A 22,501-nucleotide genomic window follows, 5' to 3' on the forward strand; every position below is an offset into this window, starting at 1 on the left:
AAACAATCAAGTAATATTGTGGCATCCACAGGGAGCTTTTCTGAATCACACAATGTCTGCCTGAAGAAGGACTAGGGCGGCAAGTTGCTTGCGCACCTTAGTTCTTTGTTACAAATCTTCTCGAATGACAATAAATATTCTTCAGCAATGGCATTTTCTCCTGGCTCTATTATGAGCTCAGGAGTAGTTCATTAATATTGGGTAAATGAAGGTTCTTTATTTTCGTTCCCCTCCTCCTTCATGGTCCTTACTCATCTTAACTGTCCCTGATCTCAAGCCCTCCATCCTAAACCTGAGCTAGGTTGATAAGGTCCCTCTTCATTTAAAAGGCCTCTGTAGAAGTTTAAAAGGTTAAGTGTAGTGCTCACACACAAGTCCATCCTGATGTCTAATGACCCCCTGTGTAATCTCTTTCTTTAGTCTGGCCTAAGACCTTTCTGACGCAGTACATTTCCTTAATAGAGCTAGAATATTACTGAGTCTTGTTATTTGAAATAACAATCCTTCAAAGATTTAGGAGTCATTATCAGCCTTGTTTTCTGAGTTAGGACACAGATTCCACTTAAAATTAAACTCTATTTATAGAACTGACAGAAAAACCAACTCTGTACTTGGAAAGAAAGGAGAGAGAGAAGGTGGGAAAAAAAAAGGCATGTACTGATCTTAATAGTTCTGTCTTCTAAGGGAATGACATTTGGATTCCCCCAAATTTCCTGCTTGTGTCATTGTCTTAGTTTGGGTTGCCTCCAAAGCAGACCTTGAGACAAGGATTTGGGTTGGATGACTTATTTAGAAGTGACTGCAGAATGCAAGGTGAGGGAGTGGGCAAGTGAAAGAAAAAAGGAAAGAAAATGAATAAAGGATGTATTTATTAATGGGTTAACGCTACAAACAATTAGAGGTCATCCCTCCTTAAGCCTTTTGAGCAACTGTGTGGAACAACTTCTGGGCCGTCTCACTGGGAAGTGAGGTATCTGGGGCATTCATGCACCAAGTCCAATTGCTCATAGTTGAGGGTTCCTCTGGAGTAACTCCATTTCCAGCTTGACCTACGCACAGGCCAAGCACACCCCCCAGGTCAGAGCATGACCATGGGCAGAGAAATGCAGGAAGCTATCCGTTTATATGGGAGCCACCTGCATTTGACCTTCGGGGCCAGGTGAGGGAATGTAGTGCAACATTGACAGTGTGTGATAGAGTTGTCCTTCCAAACTGGATTCAAATCCTGAAAACCCTCCTCCCCACCCCACATTTATCCAGATTTATCTAGTGTTATTGGGTTTTCCTGTCCTGGGAAAGACCTTGTGTGCTTTGGCCAGATGGGAAGCAAGAAAAGCAACAAGAGCTGGGCACCAGCCTCTCCCCAGGGTCCCTCATGGACATCTTATGGATGCCTGGCCTTTTGTCATCACTGCCTGTTTACATTCTCTCCCCACAGAGAACATAGGGAGGCACACTTCTGCCTCACTTTTAGGAAGAACTTTCTAGCTATTAGAGATGTCTAACTGTGGCTGCCTCTGGAGGCTGTTAACACTTTGTCACTCATTCAAATATTTATGGAGAGTTGGCCAGGCTCTGTGTTGGGGGCTGTGGGAGATCAAAGAGGAATGAGACAGGATTCCTGCCCTCAGGGGCTCACAGCTGAGACAAGAAAAGCCCTCAAATCACTGCAATTTAGAGCAAAATGAAGTAAGTGTTTCTACAGAGGCGAGGCAACTTGCTGCGGGGATGCAGAGGAAAGGGATCAGAACCACTAGTCAGATGTTGGGAAGGGGCTTCCTGCACAGAAGGGGGTGGTGAGGCTGGCAGTCCTCCAAGGCCCCCTTCAGCCCTGAAGCCTGTGATCACAAATGAAAGCTAAAAACAAACAAACAAACAAAAGACCACAGCTTACATTTCACATTCTAGAGACTAGCACAGTAAATGCCTTTTTGTTTCCTTATCAGTGGGCAGAGAAATGTCTTACTAAAACTAACAAATGATTATGCTTCACAAAAGAAGTAGAAGGAGTATTCCTCACAATAGAGGTATAAATATAATGTTGACTCATGAATTTGCTCATTATTGTTCTCTCCAGCCCCCTTTTCAAAATAGCAAAACACTGCAGGCAAGTCACGTGGTCCAGGTTCATCATGATCACCTTCTTCATCTTCCTTCAGCCTAGAACCCAAGACAAATGCACAGCTAGATTCTAAATAGCAGCCAAAAACCAAATGAAAAGAGAGGAATGGTAGAGAAGGTCTCCGATGACTTAAAAGGAAAGAGTAAGGTTAAAGATCTGGGTTAAAAGTCTGAACAAATAGGGGTGCTTAGTCACTATGCATAAATGACACGTCATGGCCTTTGGTCAATCCATCCCTGTGGTTCTTCTGTGTCACTGTTTATGCCCCCATTAAGGAGCATTTGGGAGTCATGTTTGCCCCGGGGACATGGCCAACAGGAAGAGATATTTTCTATCTTTACAGCCTTTCCATTCCCTACCAGGTGCTTCCTCTATTCCCTCCAATCTGGCCCTGCTATTCTTTCTTACCAGCCAAAAAGTCCCTTCTATCTACAGAGCTGTCCATCAGTCAGGGGCATCAAAGTCCCTTGGCCAGGAGTCCGGAGACAAGAGCTCTGGTCCAGCTCTAACGCTCACCTAGGATGTCACTTGCCTCCCCTGTGCCTCAGGTTCTTTATCCTTAAAAGGAGGGTGTTGAACTAAATAATCTCAGGCATTCTGTTTGAGTAAGTAGGGTCAGTTCCAGATTCAGTGTAGAAAGAACTTAGGAGGTCACAGTTTTCTTCTGTTTGTTTGTTTGTTTATTTATTTATTTTAGAGAAAGAGAGTGAACGGGGGAGGGGCAGAGAGAGAATCCCAAGCAGGCTCCATGCCCATCACGGAACACTATGTGGCTCGAACCCACAACCCCGAGATCGTGACCTGAGCCAAAACCAAGAGTTGGAGACCCAACTGACAAGCCACCCAGGTGCCCCTCTTTGGTCTTATCTTCAGTGCTGACTAGGGGAATACTGACTAAATCTACTCCTCTCCCCAAACCCTCTTCTATGGAGGAGGAAAGGCATTCACTGAAGAAACAAGGGTAATTCAACGATTTCAAGGGTCCATGTGCAACAGGAATGTTTTCAACAAGAGTAACATAATCTGATTTATGCTTTTAGAAGACTGCTCTGTGTGCTCAGGGGTCAGCAAGGAGAAGTCTGCACGGGGTGAGACAGGGAGAACAGCGCTGCCTACCCTGGAGTGGACACAGCCCACCCTTGGCTGTCCACATGTCTCAGCCCTTCATCCTGGTTCTGCTCTCTGGCCTGTCATGTGCGGGCCACTGCTGCGGCTGGGTCCCCTGAGTTCTTCAGCCTCCGGGTGACCAAGGACCAGATGTTCCCCTCGTCAGCCCCATCCCCTGAGCTGAGCTGCCTAGACTAACTAGTTTCCTGGGCCAGAAGTTAGCAATGTGATTAATAATTCTGGCTTTGTGTGTATTTTCTTAAGCTCTTACCTCAAAACTGCTTTATTAATTTAAATCCCTCACATAGATGCAGTGCAATTAACATTATCATTATTCACAGTATCACACAGTCCAAGATGTAAACAGGATCTACTCTGCGATATGCGGTGCACCTGCAGCACAGCGTGTGGCATGACCCACCCCGTCCCACCTGCCATCCTGCTGAGGCCTCTCCCTCTCACCATCACTTTGATCACAAGTGGAAAATATAACTAAATTGCTGCAAAAATCTCGCTAACTCAAAAGCCCTCTATACTTACACCCGGCTTCCGCTTTTGTTGCCTAAATTCTGTTTTCCTGTTTCGTTCCTGCAGTCATTAATTGGACATCATAGGATGGACGGCCCTTCTCCCAGGGCCTTGCCCCCTGCTGTGAATAACTGAAATCAGTGAAGCAAGTCACCCTCCTGGAAGAACTAGTTGGCAGAACCATGATGAAAGTTTTCGGTCCTGCCAAAACATTCTCACTTTGAACCTGGCTCCTGGCTGCCCTCACTGGCCACAAAAGCAGGCAAAGTTGCTGGCAAGATAATCATAACTTTTCATTTAAGAACCCAGCTAAATTTTCTCCCTAAATGAAGTTTCTTACATAGTACACTCTGAAGGAGATACTGGTTCTTCTAGAAATAATCATTTGATAGAAGCTATCATTTTGGTAACCCTAAGCTCTGGGCCAGGGGTTGATGGCAAGAGCAGATCACTGCTGACTGTGTGTACTATCTGAACCCCATTCACTTCACTCCTAAAAGTAGGGGTGAATTTTACACCTTGGTCATATGTCCCCATGCCGAATCAGACACTCTCTCCTGTGGGTTACGTGAGATAACATAAAGTATCTGGTCTGTTGTCTGACATAGAACTGATAATTCGATGAATGACCTTTCTTTTCCCTCATCCAGTTCCAGAACACTGGTACTAACTCACCAAATTAAGTGCAAACCAAATCAAAGGATTAGTAAAAAGCATAACAAACAGAAAAATTATCAACTATTCCAACAAGAGGCAGATATTTCAACAATCCAATGTCCCATTGTACTTCACAGAGAACATGCGACAGTGTCCCCTGCTGTCCCTGGTGAGGAGTCCCTTTCCACAGGAGCCTGTCACGTGTGCCCAGCCCTACAGCAGGCAAAGCTGCTCTCGTCGCTTGCCAGGACACTGCCCTGCACGCCGTACCTCCCCTGTTGGCAGAGACCCTTTTCCTAGGATTCAAGGGTCTGGGGTCCTGGATTGTCCACAGGTTTTTCCTTGACCCAGAGAGATCAGAAATTCATAATCAGCAAGTGAATCACTCTGTGAGCCATGCCGTTGCAACACACGCGGTGTCCTTTCCTACCATAAGTTGGAAAAGCAGAGGTCTTTGTCTCTTGGGATAGCTTTCTTAGGGCATCTCCAGCACTCTGGCATATCCTGAGTATCCAGAAGTGGGTATGCCTTGTCCTCACACGAGGGGACAGTCCTCTGCCTCATCACTGACCCTACTGCCAAAGGTGGCAGAAGCCTCCTCCTCAGGCCAGGCCTGCGGCACTTCACTTCGTCATCCAGGGGTGATGCTTCTTGCATTCAGAGACGGGGAGCCACGGAAGAGCTATCTCATCTCTGGGAAGAATGAGTTCTGCACATAGGGTTCCCAATTCCATTCGTTAAGGGGCTGCAGCTTTTAAATTATTATTACGAAAATGGAAGTTGTGATCCCTTAAGATCACCACAGGAGGTGAGGCCACGTATAGGGGCCACCTTCCTGAAAGGGGCTCAGTCCAGACAAGACGTGGAGACCTTGACTCTCCAAATCCTAAAGTCAAGGGAAGGAAGCCAGGCAAACACCCGGCCAAGGGCCAATGTACTCAGCAAAATCACCTGGGTCAAATGAAAACCGGATGTTAAATCAAAATGCTAAATACGAAATATATAAACAGCAGGGCCTCGGCTGAGAATATACATATTACTAACATTATGTATACCAGGGAGGCACACCCAAATGTTAGTAGCTATTGAATGCTTACTTTACACAGATATGCATGGTGGTAGGAACTTCCTCTAGGCTCTTTTTGTCATCTCAATTCTTTCATGTACAGAGAAGCATTTTAAAAAATAATTTTGGGATACACATATTTTTAGTACTTGGGGGAAAATGTTCTAAAACTATAGAGAGGAAATATATAGTATTTTATTTTATCCCCTAGCTCTTCCTCTCACCACTGATGTTAATACATCAAAGCATCAGCTATCTATGGGTGTTGGGATGAAGGGGGAATTTATATCCAACCTTTTATTTTTATCGAACTCATTCTTTTTATTGAGGCACAAAGATTGTTTCTAGTTTGGGGCTTTTTGCCTCTAAAAATAATGCTAGGGGTTGCAGAGTATTTTTAATTTTAATAGATTTGATATTTTAAATATTTTTTAGTTTCAAAATTATTTTAATGTATTTTAAAATTTTTTGATTTCAAAGTTATTTTAATGCATTTTTTTTTCATGAATCTGGTCAGGTTGCATTCCATGAAAGTTGTAATTACTAAAACTCCCCCATCTCTTTTTACTTTAATAAAGCTTCTTCTTTTTTTTTTTTTTTAAGTAAGGCACAATTTACTACCAGTGAAACAGATAAGTTTTAATGAGCAAATACTGCTTTAATAAGGAAAAGAATATAAACACACTTCATTTAAAGTTTTTTGAGAAGCCAAGTTCATGTAACAGTCTCATTTTACAGTTAGGAAAAAAAACAATAAAACCCAGACATTTTTTGAATCCACCCAGGAGGTGTTTCAAAATTTGTTAAGTCAATTAGGTGGTATGTTCCAAGTCACCGAAAGAGAGGCTGACTGGGAGTAGACCCTAGTCTCCTGGTTCCTAGTCTGCATGACCCCTCTGTTCATAGCTATCTTTTTCTCATGCCCTGCAGCTTATATTAATTTAAGTTTTTGTTTTGTCACACTCAGAGAGAGCCATAAGGAAAAATACTTGGAGATTTTCCCATACAGCTTTCAGAGGCTTCGTGAGTAGCATTCAGTATCAGTAAGAAGACAGATCGTGCCAGAGCAATGGAAAAGCTGAGCCTCACCTCCTCTTTCCAGCTTAATGATACCATATGTATTGCTTACATCTTTGCTAGTACCAAACCCACTTTGGGTCCTGATGCTGTTAAAGCATCAGTTTATGATTAATTAGTTTAACATTACCATGTAAACCTGCTGATCCCACCTCGAAACATATGGCCATGGGGATAGTAACATCTGGAATAAGAACTGTCCATGCTTGAAACTCTACTACAATAGCTATGAGATGTGATGAGCTCTAAATGAAACCTCCAACTTCTGCCTCCCACAAACCACAGGGTGCCCTCGAGGGGGCCAAATAGGGCAGTTGATGGATGACTATCTGGTCAGGTCTGGCCAGACAGTAGGTCAAACCATGTGGAAGCCATCTGTCACTGTCGGGTGGAGGGACGAAAGAAGTTGGAGCAGCCCCCCTGCTCAGCAAAGATAACGTTGGCCCGTGAATCCCTCTGTCCCTCTCGCCTGGCTTGCTGTAGCAATGTTTCCTCCAGCAATTGCTTTACAAACCATTAAACAGCCATGAAAACAAGTGCCTGGCCATATGTCCGAGGGCCAAGGAAACCCAGGAGCAGATTTCAGTAAAAGAGAAACCGGTCTCTCTCTCCCTTCTCAGCCCAGAGTGAAACTTCTTGAAGTGGTGAGTATCTTTGTAGGAGGCAGTGTTGCAGGATTCCCATGTTAGGGAAGAATGAGTATGACTGGAATCAGATCCGGGACACCGTTGGGGAAAGTGGTTGGGATCAATGTAGCTAGCTCTTCTGGGTTATAATACAGTAATTTCAGGTTGCCTTTAAAATTGAACTCAGAGGCTACAACACTTCATGGAAATATACTCACCAGTATTTTCTCCCTCAGCCCTTTCTTTTGTAGGCCTGGCTATTCAGAGCTCGATCTGTGCATTGGCACAGCCTGGGAGCTGGTTAGAAATGCAGAATGTCAAGCTCCTTCCCAACTTTCTGATTAGAATCTGCATTTTAACAAGATTGTCCCAAGTGATATGCATGCACATTAAAGTTTGAGAAGCTCTGTAGACAGGAACTCTGAGAACAAGGAGAACTGTTTCTTCTAGCACTCCCGACCCTGACAATAATACCTGAACGTTTGCCAAGCACAACATTGTGCCAAATGTTGTGCTTAAAATGCATGATCACATCTCATCCTTATAACACCCCTGGCAAAGGCACTATCCTTATCTCCCCACCCCCCCATTTACAGACGCAGTGGTAAGGCTCGGAGAAATTGAAACAACTTGCCCATGATCATACAACCAGGCAGGAAACACAAAGCAACAGTTAGCACCTCGTGCTCATGCTCTTTCCACCACCCTGTTTTACTTTGCCATAGATGTGAAAGCAGTTGGGCTGGTGAAGGACGTCCCTAAAGGGAGAGGGAAGGTGATGAAGAGAAGTTTCTCCCAAAGATTCAAAGCCTCGTGTCTCAGAGAAGTAGGGCTCCTAGAGAGAGAATTCAATAAAAATTTCTACATCTCTGAAGTCTCCCCTTTGGGGCCCTTGACTTGTCCTCAAACTTCCCAGAATAGCCCAACTCTAAAATGGGCAGGAGTCTCTTGTCCTCTCCCTCCTTAGAGCAATAATCTTCACTTGAAAACCCAAGGTCAGTCACCCTGAAGAACAGGTCCCCATCTCTGCAGAGGCTCTGGAAAGCTCAGGATTAAGGCGACTCTTTGCTCCTTTAATCGATGTCTTGCCTTATTGCTGGAGTTTAAATCTGCTGTCTTACTCAACTATTCATTCAACAATGCAAGACACCGTGCAAACAGGGAATACGACAGACAAAATTCCTATGCACATGGAACTTACAGTTTAGTAGAAGAGTCAGACAATAAATTAATAAACATTACTATATCTTTCTTATTTCAGTTCTGCATAAAATATAGCTGAGAAAAGTATAGTATGCGATGGGACAGGGAAGTCAGGGCAGGCTGACCCCTGAAGTCAGGGGTGAGACCTGAGCTTATCCCTGAATGAAGTGAGAGAGTGAATATATGGCTGTGGGCAGGAAGAAGCTCCAGCTAGAGGGGGCAGCAGGAGCGAAGACCACAAGGCAAGAATACCCTTGGTGGGTTCAAGAAACGGCAAGAAGCCCAGGGTGACTAGGGCAGATGAATAGGTGGTAGAGGCTGAGATCTGAGAAGTAACTGGGGTCCAGACCATGTAGAGCCTTGTAAGCCATGGTAGGGGATGTCAGCTTGTATCCTGAGAAGGACAGGAAGACATTAAAGCATTTTTGAGTGGAGGAGTGGCACAATATGATGTATCTTATTCTTGGCAGGGACATTCAGGCAGTTGTGTTGAGAATGGACCACAAGGGAACAAAGGAAGCAGCAGGGAGCCCAGGCAGGAGCTACAACAATAGTCCAGGTAGGACTGATGGCAGCTTGGACCAGGGTGGTGGCCGTGGAGGTGGTGATAAGTGACCAGATTCTGGATATATTTTGAGGGTAGAGCCAAAAGGACTTACTGATGGGAATCTTTTAGCTCTTGCTTATTTGTGGGCCTCCGGCTGTGTCAGGCATTCCGACCTCTGCTTTTCGTAATGTTCCCTTCCCATATGCCTACCTGGTCCTGACCTCTCAATTCTCAAACTCCCTGTATGTCCTTCATCAGTCTCTGTCCCTTATCTGGTACTCCGGGCTGGCTACCACCCATGCCCCAGAATGGCATATGCAACGTTACTGCTGCTTATTATAATCAATATTTTATATTTGTGTCATGCTTTACAGTTTATGACTTCTGTGTACATTATCTCATCTGACGTGCTAGGTTTCATAGACCATTTCATGCTTTTCATTTGGCTCCAGGAGACCTCAAAGAAGAGGCATGAGTCAGCTTTGGCTGAATTTCAGACAAATTAACTCCTTGGCAGTTGCAGACCTATCAGAGAGCAGGCAGTGGCGGCATGTGCATATGTAAGAGCGTGTGGGTCAACTGAGCCACAAGGCTCAAGGGGTACACACCAAGAGGGCCCAGCAAATAACCTGAGGGCAAGGAACATGCTGACAGAAGGCCCCAGAGAGCAGTGGATTGAAGCCATAAAAGAGGAACCAGGGCTGTGCGTAGAGAATCAGGAGTGAGGAGGAAGAGGGAAGTCTGGGGCCCAGAGGGGGTGTATGATTAAGAGAGAAGGTTGAACCAGGCCAGTGTCAGCCACAAGTCAGAAATCTGAGTGGTCAGCCAAGCCCTGTGGATCAGCTCAGAGCAGGCTTTCAGAAGGGACCCAGTTGACTGGGTAACTGGTGAGAAGAGCCAGCACTGTGCATCAGGACAAGGCCGAGAAAGCCTCTGTTGCAGCAGCCAAGGAGCCTCCCTGTGTTTTTCTGCTGAATTGAAGCCAATCCCTAAAACACAGCTGATTAGAGACCAGTGGGCAAAGGTAAATGGGCCACCTAGAAAGGTTGGGATGGGGAGCTAGGAGTAAGGAGTAAAGACAGATACTCCTCTCTAGATCCTCCTGACCTTGAAGGGAAATCCTCACCTCTAGTTCCACAGGCTCATTATGCAGTAGTTTCCGAGTCTGACCCCTGGCTATTGTCAGCTGCTTTTTCTCTTCACCTGCAGCCAGTGATTCTCAAACTGGTTCTCAAACTTGTACCTATTTCCCGGGCTCTACCCCAGCACAGGTAAATCAGAGTCCAGGAGAGTAGGGCCCAGATGGGGTGTTTTTTCAAACTTCCCCAGGAGACGACAGTGGGCAGCCAGGGTGAGGACTGCTGCCTTAGCCATGTGCACCAGTTGCCCCAGGCCCCCTCCAAAGCATCTTCTTCTCTCCTTAGGACACGTTTAATGCTGACAATGGTGCCAAGAGCAAGGATTCAAAAATGGATACTGAGCAGATCAGAAAATAAAATCTAATCCTCCTACTGAGCTGGAAGAAGAGCGAAATTCCACCCACATGGCTGTTTGTGGAGATACAAACACTGCATCCTGTTCAACTTGATTCGTAAGAATAGGTCTGGCTGGTGATATGTGCAATATTTTACAAGTATAGGTTTCCTCAGAAGGCCTGCCTTAGGAATCCCAGTGTTGACAGCAAACACAGGATCATATTCATTCTCGTCAGAGAGGGACACATTTTAGTTGTTTTATATCCACCTTTAGGATTAGCACCTCAGAAGCAAAGATGTTCGAGGTCAGGTGGAATGTGAAAGATCATCTAGTCCACTAGTTCCTGGAATTTAGTATGTATCACCTGGGGACCTTGTAAGAAACCCGGGTCCCAAGCCCACTCCATCCCCTGCCTTCCAAGGGTTGTTCAACTTCTGCTAGAGTCATGTCCTATAGGGCTCCTGAAGAAGTGAAGGCCCCACCTTACCAGTCCTACATCCTTGCTGCCCAAACTCTGTTCCAGGTTGGCAACAGATGCTGTGGCATGCTTAATATCCTTATTTATCCAACAAGTATGTATCGACACTTCATTCCTTTTTATGGGCAAATAATATTCCATTATATGTATATACCATATTTTGTTTATCCATTCGTCAGTTGATGGACAATTTGGGTTATTTCCATCTTTTGGTTATTATGAATAATGTTTCTATAAACACTTGTGTACAATGTGTGGACATTTTGTGTGAACATATGTTTTCATTTCTCTTGGGTATATACATAGGAATTGAATCACTGGGACATATGGTGACTCTATGTTTAACTGTTGGAGGAACTGCCAGACTATATTCCAAAGGGCCACACCATGTTACATTCCTTCAGTGTATGAAGGAGTGTAAGAGGGTCTGGATTTCTCAATGTCCTTGCCAACATTTGTTATTATCTGACTAATCATTCTAATGGGTGTAAAATGATATCTCATTGTGGTTTTGATTTGCGTTTCCCTGATGACTATCAACGTCAAGCATTTTTTCATGTACTTATTGACCATCTGTATATCTTCTCTGAAGACATATCAATACTGATCCTTTGTCCATTTTTTTTTTTAAGTAAGCTCTATGCCCAGCATGAGGCTTGAACTCATGACCTCAAGATCAAGGGTGGTATGCTCTACTGACTGAGCCAGCCAGGTGTCCCTCCTTCGTTCATTTTTTAATTAGGTTGTCTTTTCTTATTGACTTGTAAGAATTCCTTATATATTCTATATACAAGTCCCTTATCAGATAAGTGGTTTGCAAACACTTTCTCCCTTCTGTGAGTTATCTTTTCACCTTCTTGATTATATCATTTGAAGCACAAAGTTTTTAAATTTTGATGAAGTCCAATTTATATGTTTTTAATTTAACGTGAGGACAGGGTCCAACTTCATTCTTTTGCATGGGGCTATCTAGTTGTTCCAGCACCATTTGTTGAAAAAAACTATTCTTTCCAAATTAAATGGTCTTGGTACCTTTGTCAAAGCTCAGCTGACCACAGACATATGGGTTTGTTTACAGATTCTCAATTCTGTTCCATTGATCTATATGTCTATCCCATGCTGGTACCATACTGTCTTGATTACTATTACTTTGTGGAAAGATCTGAAGTCAGGAAATAGGAGTCCTCCCACTCTTTCAAGATTGTTTTGGCTATTCTGGGTCCCATGGAATTCCATGTGAATTTGAGAATCAGCTTCTACAAGCCAGCTGTGATTCCGATACGAATGTGCTGAATCTGTAGATTGATTGTGATTTTAACAATAAAGTCTTTCAATCCATGAATATGAGATGCTTTCCCCTTTATTTAGCTCTTTAATTTCTTTCAACAATGTTTTTGTAGTTTTCAGAGAACAAGTAGTACACCTCTTTTGTTAAAAGTTTCCCAAGTATTTTATTCTTCTTGATGCTATTGTAAATGGAATGGTTTTCTTAATTTCATTTTCATTTTTTTATTCTTAATAATATTTGTTTTGTTATATTAGTCACCATACAGTACATACCCAGTTCTTGATGCAATGTTCCACGATTCATTACTTGCATATAACACCCAGTGCACCACGCAATATGTGCCCTCCTTAATAACCATCACCAGCCTATCCAATCCCCCACTCCCTCCCCTCTGAAGCCCTCAGTTTGTTTCCAAGAGTCCACAGTCTCTCATGGTTCATTCCCCCTTCTGTTTACCCCCCCTTCATTCTTCCCTTCCTTCTCCTACCGATCTTCCTGCTATTTCTTATGTTCCATAAATGAGTGAAACCATATGATAATTGTCTTTCTCTGCTTGACCTATTTCACTTAGCATAATCTCCTCCAGTCCCGTCCATGTTGCTGCAAATGTTGTGTAATCATTCTTTCTGATGGCTGAGTAATATTCCATTGTATATATGGACCACATCTTCTTAATCCAGTCTTAATTTCATTTTCAGACTGTTCATTGTAAGTATGTAGAAATACAATTGATTTTTGTATACTGATTGTGTATCCTGTAATCTTACTGAACTCATTTACTACTTCTAATAGTTTTTTAGTGAATGGCTTAGGATTTTCTATATGCAAGGTCATGTTATCTAGGAATAGAAATAGTTTTACTTCCTCCTTTCTAATTTGGATGCTTTTTCTTTTTCCTGAATAATTGCCATGGCTAGAACCTCCAATATTGAATAGAAAGTGACAAGAGCAAACATCTTTGTCTTGTTCCCAGTCTTAGGTGGAACATATCCAGTCTTTAAACATTAAGTATGATATTAGCTGTTGGTTTTTCATAGATAGATGCCCTTTAACAGGTTGAGAAAGTTCTCTTCTATTCCTATTTAGTTGCTTTTATTATGAAAATGTGTTGGATTTTGTTAAATGCTTTTTCTAAGTCTACTAGGATTATCATGTGGCTTTTGTTTTTTACTTTACTGATGTTAAATCAACCTCACAATCTTGGAAAAATTCAATTGTTCATAGTATGTAATTCTTTCTATATGTTGCTGTATTTAGTTTGCTGGTATTTTATTGGAATTTTTGCATCCATACTCATGAGCAATATGAATCTGTACCTTCTTTTCTTGAGTGATGTTTTTGTCTGGTTTTGGTATCAGGGTATTACTGGACTAACTGAAAGAGTTGGAAAACGTTCTCTTCTATTTTGGGGGAAAGCTTCTGAAAAATAAGTATTAATTTTTCTTTGAATCTTTCTTACAATTTAGTGGTGAAGGCATCTGGGCCTTCATCTTTGCCCATTTCATCTAAGTTTCTAAATTATTGGCATACTATTATTTGTTTTAGTATTCCTTTACAATCCTTTTTATTTCTGTAAGGTTGGTAATAATGTCTCCTTTTTCACAGATTCTAGTAATTTTGTTTTTCTTGGTCATTCTAGCTAAAGGTTTGTTAATTTTGTTGATCTTTTCAAAGAACCAGCTTTTGGTTTCACTGACTTTTCTGTTGTTTTTCTATTCTCTAATTCATTAATTTCAACTCTAATCTTTATTATTTCCTTATTTCTGCCTCCTTTATGTTCTTTTTCCAGGGCCTTAAGGTAGAAGGCTAGGTTATTAATTTCAGAATTTTTAAATACAGGTATTTACAACTATGAATTTCTCTCTAAGCACTGTTAGGTGTATCCTTTAAATTTTGGTATGTTGTGCCTCATTTTCATTCATCTCAAAGTATTTTCCAATTTCTTTTCTTTTTTTAGAAGGAGAGAGAACATGTGTGAGCAGTGGGGAGGGGCAGAGGGAGAGAGAGAATCCCAAGCAGACCCCACACCCAGTGTGGAGCCCAACATAGGGCTCGGTCTCACAAACCGGAGATCATGACCTGAGCTGAAATCAAGAGTTGGACACTTAACTGACTGAACCACCCAGTTGCCCTTCCAATTTCTTTTTTATTTCTTCTTTGACTCATTGTATATTTAGGAATGTGTTACTTAATTTCCACATATTTGCAAATATCCCAAATTTCTTTCTGTTGTTGATTTCTAATTTTATTCCATTGTGGGCATAATTATATTATTTTTATCCTTTCTGTTTATTAAGGTTTGTTTTATGACCTAGCACATGATCTATCCCAGACAATTTTCATGTACCCTTGGGAAACATGTATGGTCTGCTGTTGCTGGATGGAGTATTCCAAGGTGTCTGTTAGGTCAATTTGATTTATATCCTCTACTTCCTTGCTTCAAGTTTTCTATTTTCCCACTTATCTTCTGCTTAGTTGTTCTGTCCATTATTAAAAATGAGAGTGTTGAAGTCTCTTTTATTACAGGATGTATTCTCCCTTCATTTCTGTCAGTTTCATTTCAAGTATTTTGGTGCTCTGTTGTTAGGTACATATATGTTCAGACAATTGTTATACCTTCCTGAAGGAGTAACCCTTTTATCATTACAAAATGTCCCTCTGTTTCTCTAGTAACATTTTTTGTTTTAAAGTCTATTTAAAAGTCTGTTATTAATGTAGTCATTCTGGCTTTCTTGTGGTTGCTGTTTGCATAATACATCTTTTCTAACCTTTTACTTCCAATGTATTATAATCTTTGAATCCAAAGTGTGTCTTCTATAGACAATCTATACTTGGATCTTGTTGTTGTTGCAGATTTTTAAAATTCAGGCTGACAAGCTCTACCTTTGATTACAGTGTTTAACACCTTAACATTTAATGTCATTATTGATATAGTTGGATTTATGTCTGCCATTTTACTTTTAATCTACATCACATTTTTTATACCTTTATTCTTCTTCTGCTTTCTTTTGCATTAGGTGAGTGTTTAATAATGTAGCATTTTAACGTCTTTACTGATTTTTTTCACTATATTTTCTGAGTTATTTTCTTAACCACTGCTCTAGAGCTTACCATACATATCTTCCCTTATCAGAATCAGCTTCAGATGTAATTAATTGCAATGAGTAAAAATGTTACTCCTATATTGCTTTATTCCCCTCCTCCCTTTTTGTGATATTATTGTTATATACATTACACCTAAAAATGCTACAAACTTAGATTGTTATATTATCTATTTTATATATAAAGCAGAAACAAGAAAAAGAGTAAGTATATATTTATAGCTTTTGTTATATTAACCTCCTTATTTATCATTTCTGGATCTTTTCATTTGCTCTTGTGGATTCAAGTTACCATATGAAGTAATTTCCTTATTCCAATACAGCTTTGTTCCCACTCACTTCTTGTGGTTTACTGGCACATTTATTTCTGTATGTTACAGGCCCAATAGTACATTATACACATTTATACAATTAATTTTTAAATCAACTAAGAGAAAAAGAAAAAATATGTATTTATGTTGTCTTTTATAGTTACATGATTACCTTTACCAGTACTCTTTGTCTTTTTTGTGTGGATTCAAATTACTATTTAGTGTCTTCTTTTATAATTTCTCATAAAATGTATCTGCTGACAACAACTTTTCTCAGTATTTGTTTAGCTGAGGATATCTTTATTTCACCTTCATTTATGAAGGCTAGCTTTGCTGGATATAGGATTCTTGGTCGACAGTGTTTTCCTTTGAGCACTTTGAATATATTACCTCACTTCCTTCTGGTCTCCATTGTTTCTGATGAGAAATCAGCTACTAATCTTATTGGAATTCCCTGTGACAAGTCAGTTTCTTATGCTGCTTTCAAAATTTTCTCCTTGTTTTTGCTTTCAGTACTTTTATAGAGGGGGGAGGGGCAAGGGTAAAGGGTAAAGGGGGGAGAGAGAGAGAGAGAGAAAGAGAAAATCTTAAGTTCCATGCCCAGTGTGGAGCCCCACATTGATCTCAAGACACTGAGACCATGACCTGGGCTGAAATCAAGAGTTCAATGCTTAACCAACTGAGCCACCCAGGTTCCCCTGGTTTCAATATTTTTACTATGATATGTCTGTTTGTAGGTCTCTTTGCAGTTATCCTACTTAGAGCTTCCTAAGCTTCCTGGCTGTGTAATATTTTTTAATGAATTTGGGAAGATTTCAGCCATTATTTCTTTTAATATTTTTTCTATCTATTCTCTCTCTCCTCTCCTTCTAGTACTTCCATTATGCATATGTTAGTATACTTACTGTTATACCATATTTTTCTGAGGTCCTGATTTCTTTCATTCTTTTTCTCACTATTCTTCAGATTGTAAAATTTATATTGATCTATTTTCAAGGTTGCTAATTCTTTCTTCTGCCAGTTCAAATCTACTGTTGAGATTTTCTAGTGAATTTTTCATTTCAGTAATTGTATTTTTCAACCCCCAAATTTCCTTTTGGTTCATTTTTATAATTTCCATCTCTATACTGATATTCTCTGTTTAAGGAGACATTACCATCAAACCTTCCTTTATTTCTTCAATCATTGTTTCCATTAGTTTCACTTTTTAATTTAAGGTCAATTAGCCAACTTATAGTACATCATTAGTTTCAGAAGTAGTGTTCAATAATTTATCAGTTTCATTTAAAAAAACATTTATAATGCCTACTCTGAAATTTTTGTTAAACCTGACATCTGGTCATTCTCACAGGCAGTTTCTGTTGCTCGCCCTTTCCAGTACATGCATTTTCTCTGTTTCTTGTGGGTTTTTCCCCCTTTTTCCTGGTCATATTTTTCTGTTTCTTTGCATGTCTTATAATTTTTTTTTGAAACTGGACATTTTAGATAATATAGCACTCTGGGTCCTAATCTCCCACTTCTGGGGCTTGTTATTGTTATTTGCTTATTTGTTTTGTGACTGGCTGGACTATTTTATTGAAGACTATTTCTACCTCAGCTCCCCACAGTGGGTGACCTCTGATTTTGTTCTGCAGGTGGTACTGCCTTGGGTATTCCCATGGTCACCCTAGGATGAGAGTGGTCTTGGTAGTGCTGTCTTCAATTTTCTCTTTCTCTGACCACTTGTAGCTATTAAATAATAGCAATAGCAATCCACTAATTGCCAGGTGATTATTCTATTATTTTTGACAATGTCCTGGGGCATAAATGCTCTACAGACCTATCCAACCAAATTTAGTCTCTTTTGAAGGGAGAGTCTGTGAGGTCTGTGTTTGAGATTTGTTCTGTCCCCAGAAGGTCTCTTTTCCCAGTTCTCTCTAGCACAACAGCCTGCCTTCTATTTGTCCTGTATCTCTCACGACTCTAACAATCTTCTCCCAATTACTTTTCACCCGCATCACCTTAAGGGTATGTTTGAGACGGCTGTTGGCTTAAACTTCTCCACTCTCTGTTGCAAATGAGGTCAGTTGGGAGAAGACCTGGAGCTCTCTGTTTTAGTTTGCTTCTACCCCCAGGAAAAATCTCTGAGCCATGGCTCTGGGGCTGGAGTTAGGGACAATGGTGTACTTCCTGAGTGGCACCCCCCCCCCCACTTCAGCAGCTGAACACTCAGTGAATGGGATGAGTAGCCTCAGGCCTCAGTTTGCCTCTCCCAGCATGGAACCTTTGCCTTAGCTGGGGCAAGGGATACTGGGGCCCTAGGATTCTCATCAGTGTTGCACCTATGGTAGAGCCTCTGTTCCATGACTAGGAGGTAGGCAGAAGAAGGAGTTCCCCCTGCTTGGCCACACTCACCCAGAACTTAGCTTCAGCAACAGGTAGCTTGGGACAGGATAAGAAATGTCCTGTGATGACAGTCCTTCAACTGGGAGCTGGGGGCCCTGTGTTCTTGGTTGCACCAGTTTGGAAGGCAATTTCATCTTACTGAACTGAGAAGGGAGAGGGACAGAGTGGGTCTTGTTCAAATACCATAGACTCAATGTTCTTATTGAGTTTTAGTAGATTTTCTTGAATAAACATTTCTTCATTTGCTGAATGCACTTAGGAACATTTCCAGAGACTTTAAGTAGTTGTTGTAAAATAATTTTCATCAAAAAATAATAAAATAAAATAAAATTAAATTAAATTAAATTAAATAATTTTTAGCAGTTTCACTGGGGAGTGGGTCTGTGGAGTTCCTCATGCTATCATGCTGGAAGTGGACTGTCTTTCAGAACTTTGATGTTTTATTTTAGGGAGTGACTCTTTCATACTTATAGATTCCACAGAATAACAGTTCTCTAACTTCAATGTGCATATAAATCACCCGGGGGAACTTGTTAAAAATGAAGATTCCTAGGGCCTCATCCTCCAGAAATTATGATTGTCTATGACTAGGGTGGGAGCCAAAAGAAATATTCATTTTTAGCAAGCTCACCACATGATTCTCCTTTATTTAAGATTAATTTATTTGAGAGAGAGAGAGAGAGAGAGCTTGTGCAATTTGGGGGAGGGGCAGAGGGAGAGGGAGAGAGAATCCTCAAGCAAACTCCTCACTGAGCACAAAGCCCCATGTGGGGCTCAATCACAGGACCCTGAGATCATGACCTGAGCCAAAATCAAGAGTTGGATTCCCAGCCAACTGAGCCACCCAGGGACCCTCACTATGCAATTCTTCAAAAAAAGTTATATTATAAAAACGAACGCACACCAGATAAAATAGATCTCTTTTTCTTCCTTCTCCTCCTCCCTTCCTCCTCCTCCCCCTCCTCTTCCTCCTTCTCCTCCTCCTCCTCCTCCTTCTTCTTCTCTTTTTCTTCTTTACACAGGTTCTATGTCTACTAAGGGGGTTTGCAGCTATGGCAGGATCAAACACTAGCTATTTAAACGTCACAATAGTGTGTACGTGTGAGTGTGTGTGTGTGTGTGTGTGTGTGTTTACAGAGAAATCTAGAAACATTGTCATTATAAAAAGTGATCCCTGTTTGGGGTTGGGAAAGTGCTACAGAATCATGGTTTGGGGATGACAAGCATCAAAGATGACAGATGACCCCAGAGCAAGGCTTCTCAAATTGGGATCAGGAGACCTGCCTCAAGATCTTTATTTCTCTTGCACCAGATTTGACTTTTCCTTGGTGCTACCATTTGTAATTTTCCTTCAAAACAAAAAGAAAGATCACCATAGGCTTTGCTGCAATTGGTCTGATTTACACACAAACAAATGGCAATACATGCCTCTGGTGAACAAATTAATGGGATTAAAGCAGCTATCAAACATGCAAGAGCAGAAAGGGTTCCTACCACCCAGTTGCACCTGGTTATCACTAATGTGAATCCTCACAGTCATAATAATAGAAAATGAACATCATTTCATATTTTAAAACTCTAGACAGAAGCCATTAGCAATTTATTTCCCAAAGAACTGGCTAATTAAAATTGTAAATAAGGCTGCATTACATTTGGATTTACTCCTGTGAGTGCCTTTTTCATGAAGAAATAGAACATGGGTGGCTACATGACTGTTTTATTGCATATTACAGCTCAACCCTACTTCCATCTGTCCACATTCCCATCAGGGAAGGCCACATTCAGAGGAAAGAGAATTTGTGAGAAAGGATTCCACAACAACAGGCAGAATTAAGCAAGAGAAGGGCCTCAGAGAGCTCAAGAAACGTGGCTTTCTGAGGCACTGCAAGAAGCCTGAGAATATTTTCCTACTAGGTTTAGTAGGTAGGATATTATTATTATTATCATTACCATTGTTGTTGTTATTTTGAAGATCAAAAAACTAGAATTCCCCAGTTGGAATCATAAAAAACAAAACAAACCAAAACCAAAACAAAACAAAACAAAAGCTGTTATGGCAAAAATCCAAAGATCAACCAATTTTAAACTTTTTCTTTCAGAGTTACTCATGTACCTTACTCAATAGGGTATCACTCCCACACTCTTGGTGTATTAATAATTGATGGCCTTTATTGGCACCAATTCATTGATAGAACTTAGGAATTTTCAGGCTTTTCTCCCATGATTTCATGATATGCAGTTATTTCTCAGTAGTGGTCACCTCAGCTGGAGTTGAGTCTTTAACCAGTATATAACATTAGCCACAGGAAAACAAAACTTAAAAGCCAGATAAATTATAAGTTGATTAATTTTATTTATAAAACAATATACCAGGGACTTTTTAAATTATAAGTTCTTTGATCCATCACAGAGTTAATTCACAGACCATTAATTACTATCAATAAAAATAACAATAAGCTTTAAGTCAGGGTTGACTGTCAATTAAAAAATGTACCTGACTCCCCCATTTAAATTAAGTTCCTTTTATTATACTCTATCATAGCATACCTTACTCTTCCAACATAACACTTATTGGTTTGTAATTATATATTCATCTGTGAGATTTTTTATTAAACATCTGTCCCTCCACCGGAATCTCTTTTGTTCACTACCATATGCCCAATATCGAGCACAATATCTGATCCTTAATTGTTTGCAGAATGAATGCATGAAGAAACCATGAAGTTTAAGATCTTAACTGGAGAGGTTGATTGATAGGCTTTAGGATATTCTTGAATTCCCTGAAATTATCTAAAACAAAATGTGTTCATATACATATTACTCCAGGGAGAGGACCCACAAGCTTCATTAGATTTCGAGGGAGTCTGCGACCTTCCCAAAAGGTATGGAATCACTGGCCTATTTCAGCAATAAATACCAAAAGAACTTACCTACAACCCGAAAAAAAGCACGCTAAATGTACCTTTACATGGCAGCTTTGTGGGTGTATGTATAGGTGGGCGTATAATTTCCAAGAACAGAAACAGAGATGCCTCCGTGAATTTACAGAACAATCCACATTCCCAGGTCCCCTGAATAGCGGATCATTCTGTAGTCACTGGGCTCCAGCGGTAGCTGCTTGGATTCATCTGTTTCTTGGCAGCAACATCCATCACTCAGGCCAGAGAACAGGAGTCTGTAATTCCCTCCTTTCACCTGTTTGGGATGCTGACATCCCTCTTTGTGGGAGTTGCTTTTAATAACAAACCTGTAAACCTACTGGTTAACAAAGGCACAGAGCCATGTTTATAAGGCACTGGTGCCCAGCCATTTGATCAAACAACCCTGGGATTTCCCCTGCCTTGCCCTCCAGCCAGAGCGGAGAGCCAGCCTAATCAGTCCAAGGAGGCCTCTGTGAGCCTTCACAGTTGGCCGTGGGAGACTACGAGATGCGCTGAACATGCTAATTGGCTGTTGTATATTAAATCTCCTCTCTCTCTCCCAGCTCCACAAGATGTTTCCCTTCAGTAAATTTCCTCCCTTGTTTTTTTGTCCTGAAAATGGAGACTTCAAAAGTAAATTTGTCAGGAGAAAGGTTTTTGTTGTGCCATTAACTCTCAGTGATCCATATTAACAGAGACGAGCAGCGGTGCAGATAATTCGAAGCCAACGGCTCTATTTAGCTTTGTAGTTCATTGTTTTGAGGGGTTTGGTGGCAGACTTACCTCCCTAATTATGTTTGTCTTTGCTTCTTATTAAAATGAGTTTGTCTGCCTTAGGGCCAAGCAGTTGGGTGACGTGAAGATTCTGACACAGAATCTGTCAAATTCACCAGGGGAAGTCCACAAGGTACCCAGATAATCAAACCTGACTAGATTTTAGTTCACATTCTTAATCACCTGCCATCACTTGCTTTGCTCCTCTGCGACTAAAGTGAGCCAGGGATGAGACGTAATCATAGGAGACTAGTTGGAAGGAAACGAGTCTTCACGTGTAGATGAAGACACAAGTCTGTTGTAGGCAAAAATTGATAACAAACTCAGTGTTGATGTTTCCCTGCCTGGTCCCACAACCTTCTGTTCTGAGGCCCCAGTTATCTTTCTATGCTAATTTTCATGATGATTATCTCTACCTTCCATCCTGCTACGGTTCCCTGGGCTAGTCATCAGGGTTATTCACAGACACCCCATCTTCTCCTCCCCAACACATGGTAGGACCATATATCTTCACCCAGCAAGTCTGATGAGGCCGTATGCCTGGTGTTCGCTAATGAGGTGTGAGTGAACGTGGCATGTGTCACTTCTAAGCAGAAGCTTCAGAGCCAGCATGTATGGGACAACCAGAAGCATCTAAGGCAGTGGCTGCTCGGTCTGCCTGAGGCCCAGGTGCCTGCGATGAGCAGAGCATCTACCCGCCAGTGATGGGCATGGGATAGGCCCAAGAAACAAACCCCTGCTGCTTTAAACCACTGACATATTAGGCTTCTCAGTTAACTCAGCGTATCTCTATCACTGCACATGTCAAGCTGTACCACGAGTCAGTTATTTCCC

At 41.3% G+C, this 22,501-nt stretch overlaps 1 protein-coding gene across 21 annotated transcripts in view; it reads right to left on the reverse strand.

Annotated features, from left to right (window-relative positions):
• KALRN (kalirin RhoGEF kinase) overlaps positions 1–22,501 on the reverse strand; it is a 637,031-nt gene that overhangs the window by 369,855 nt on the left and 244,675 nt on the right. The window lies entirely within an intron of this gene.

Source organism: Ursus americanus, chromosome 4, assembly GCF_024610735.1.
Source record: "Ursus americanus isolate L20-20 chromosome 4, mUrsAme1.1.p, whole genome shotgun sequence".
Classification (NCBI taxonomy): Eukaryota; Metazoa; Chordata; class Mammalia; order Carnivora; family Ursidae; genus Ursus; species Ursus americanus.